General features: G+C 52.4%; 1 non-coding gene across 1 annotated transcript; it reads right to left on the minus strand.

Annotated features, from left to right (window-relative positions):
• Window positions 1-2,930: 2,930 nt before the first annotated feature.
• Trnaq-cug (transfer RNA glutamine (anticodon CUG)) lies at window positions 2,931-3,002 on the minus strand. Its single transcript has one exon. It is a non-coding gene; the product is annotated as a tRNA-Gln (tRNA).
• Window positions 3,003-3,268: the final 266 nt, after the last annotated feature.

The following is a 3,268-nucleotide window of genomic DNA, read 5'->3' on the forward strand; positions in this document are numbered from 1 at the left end:
ATTTCGAGGCGAGGAAGCTAACAACTTTCTCCTCCTGCTGTTGCTGCTGCTACTCCCCGGGATGCCTTTTTACCTTTTTGGCCGTTGAAAGGATCGAAATGAGATAATCTACTTTCTACCTTAGTCCCTGCGGTCTCCCCTGGATTCGTCGAATCCTTCCTGCAGCAGCAGCAGGCACCTGGGGAGGCCTCACGGCGTCGGTTTCCGGTTCATCTGTCGATGGTTTTAATTTTTAAATATCTCTCCACCAAACAACCGACGAACCGACAACCGACGTGCTTCTCGTTCTCGAACTGCGGACGTCCGGTGACGAATGGTGCCGCCGCCGCCGCTTTCTGTATCGCACCGGGAGGACTGGCACGGCTGGCAGGCTGCGCGTGTCAGCTGACGAACACGGGAACACGCGGCATTAGAAAAAGAGCAGCACACACAGACACATATGTATCCTCTATTTCCGTTTTTGTCCTTTCGCATATCGGGGCGGCTGTTGTCGTCGTCGTCCCCGTTGTTCATCTGTTTGTCTGATTCTCCAATGCAGCAGCAGTCTGTAGCAGGACAGAAGGCGCCTGCCGATCCGGGGGAAAAGGTGCTGGTCCGTGACCTCAAAGAAAGGTTCTCCTTCCAGGGTCCGTGTGCGTCTCTGTGCGCCATGTTGTGAAAATATGATAATTGCCTGAAGATCGAAGCCGCGTGACATACGGGTACGGGTGTCATTCAGGATGTTGCCAGGTGTAACCGATCCCCTTGGAATCGGGTCCTTGGAAATCGAGGCCACGGGACAACCGGTGCCCAAAAAACTATCCCGATGATGACTCTGTTGGACATGTTCGAGGCCCGATGTTGTTGCTGTTGCGTTGCACACAAAGCACGTACTATCCCGTCGATGGCCGCATGCTGTTGACCCAGTGGGTTGACCATTCTATGCTGTCCAGATGAAAGGTCCAGTTGGTGCGTGCCTTTCTTCCGCGGAAAGGATCGCCAAAGGGACCCCAGGGAGTAAGGAATAATTTACTCATTTCCGGCTGCCGGAACCGAACCCTGGCGTGGTTCTTAAGGTGAAGTGAATGGAAGGAATCGGTTTGTTGAGGTTTTTGTGCGTATGTGTGGCGAGGGGCCATGTAATGGACTTCATTGAATTGAAGAATTATTTCACAAACAGTACGCACAGCATCTCTAATTGAGGTTAGAATTGCGCTGGACCCCTGGAACGCGCTGGTTAATGTCCTTGAAAGATCTGTATTGAGCTGTTCCGGCACTTGTCCTTACCCTGGAGTCTGATCCCCGGCGTCAAAGTTCAAGTTCTGAGCCACAATCTCGACCTTGGACTGCAGCAGACTTCCTTGTAACAAACACGCCCAGAGTGCTGGCATTCATCCTCTTCCTGAGATAGCAGCAGCAGCAGCTCAACTAAATTGAAAACCAAACCCATGGCCTCAACCGAACCGGAACCAGTGATGTGGCCGGAAATCGTCGGTTTTATGAATTATTGCTCCGGTGCGGTGTCTGCGTGTGGTGTGTTCCATTCCTGAGGTCCCACTCGCCACAGCCGGTCACAGTTGCCCAATTTCTCCGGATGCGGCATTTCTCCGGACCCGAACCCGGGTCCGGGAAATAAATGGGAATCGGAAATTTTCCGCATTCCCTTCTTCTTCCGCCTTTTTCCACTTTGTTTTTCGTCACTTTTCTCCCTCCCCTCCGAGGGCAGCATGTGGTAATGTGTGCAAGGGATAGGGGTCGAAGGACAGCCAACGGTGCAGCAGCAGAGAAGCAGAACTCAAAATTTATGACTTATCGGCATAGAGCTTCGAAAGGAAAGGTCTCTGATGCGCAACTGACACAACGTGGCTCAGCAACGTTTATTATTCGGTGTTCGGTCACATCAAGGACCATTTCCCGGTCTCCGGAGACGGGGACGGAGGAGGAAGAGGAGGAGAGAGTCTATCATCCATTGGATGCATCTAATTAGAGATCCAGTGTCGGAGCGAAATGTGATCCAACACCGTCGGTTGTTGAAGCAAAGCTCTGACCAAACGGAATGGACCCTCGACCGAGGGGCTCGAGCGATCACAATTACCGATTCGTGGCCAAACCGGGCAATTGGTTGGTGGAAGAGGGGGGGGGGGGAGAGTCACGATCGCATTCACAACAAATGACAGACCACAATGCCCTCGATGCTTTCGATCGTCTCGCTACAATGTTACAGCTCCGCAAAGAGTCTCTCCGGAGAGTGTCTGGTACATTCCGAAAGACACAATTAGACATTTCAGCATCATCTCACCCTCGCCGTCGTCGTCGTCGTCGTCGTCGTCTGGTGCACTGTTTCAGCGCCATAATTTGCCCGGGGGCCGAGGTCCACGACGCTGGGGTGCGTACGGTAATTTGCGATAATTTATTGTTTGCCGATTATTGTCATTACCGAGCAAATAATCGGTTATTTTGTGCAGCGGCAGCAGCAGTCTCGTCGAGGCCGGGACGAGAGTTTTCCATTGGCTTTTCCTCACGAATGATGATGGTAGAGGAGCAGCGCAGGCAGCAATGCAAAACCGAACGTGATCGCCGTCCGGTGGTGGAGTGTAATGGCCATGGCAGAGGCAGAGATTGTGGCCGAAAGGTGGCCGGGATAAATCATATGCTCTACGGGGCCCGGCGAGCACCATGCATGCACTTTTGTTGTTCGCTTTTCTTCGCTTTTCCCTTTTTGCGCTGGGTAATCGCTGGGCATAATGGTTATTAAACCCGCAGTCCTCTTTGGCATTTGTTGCTGCAGAGCAGAGTTTTCCCATTCCGTTCTTGAGAGTAAATATCTCAAAAGAAAAGCACCAAAAAGAGAGGAGAGAGCCGTGTGCCGGGCTAGCGAGCATGAGAGCATTTTCTTCCACTCGCAGAGCAGCAGCAGCAGCTTTTCCCGAGGTTTTTCCTCTCTCTCGGCAAGGTCCCACCGAGATTTGAACTCGGATCGTTGGATTCAGAGTCCAAAGTGCTAACCATTACACCATGGAACCGCGTTAAGGACGAAGTGCGGTGGCCAATTTCAACGCCAAAAAGGACGACCACACACACACACACGGGGGGAGCACATCTCGAGCCACGCGGCTGCGCCCTGGGATGCGGCTGCTGATGCTATTTATGAGCCTCCCCTTTTCACCGGTTCCTATCAACCGACATCTCGCATCTCACGCATCAACAACAATGTTGTTCCTGTTCATTGACTACCGGTGCTGCTGCTACTGGTCGGTATTTTTTGCGACCTGCTGCTACTGCTACTAGT

This window comes from Anopheles darlingi, chromosome 3 (assembly GCF_943734745.1).
Source record: "Anopheles darlingi chromosome 3, idAnoDarlMG_H_01, whole genome shotgun sequence".
Taxonomy (NCBI): domain Eukaryota; kingdom Metazoa; phylum Arthropoda; class Insecta; order Diptera; family Culicidae; genus Anopheles; species Anopheles darlingi.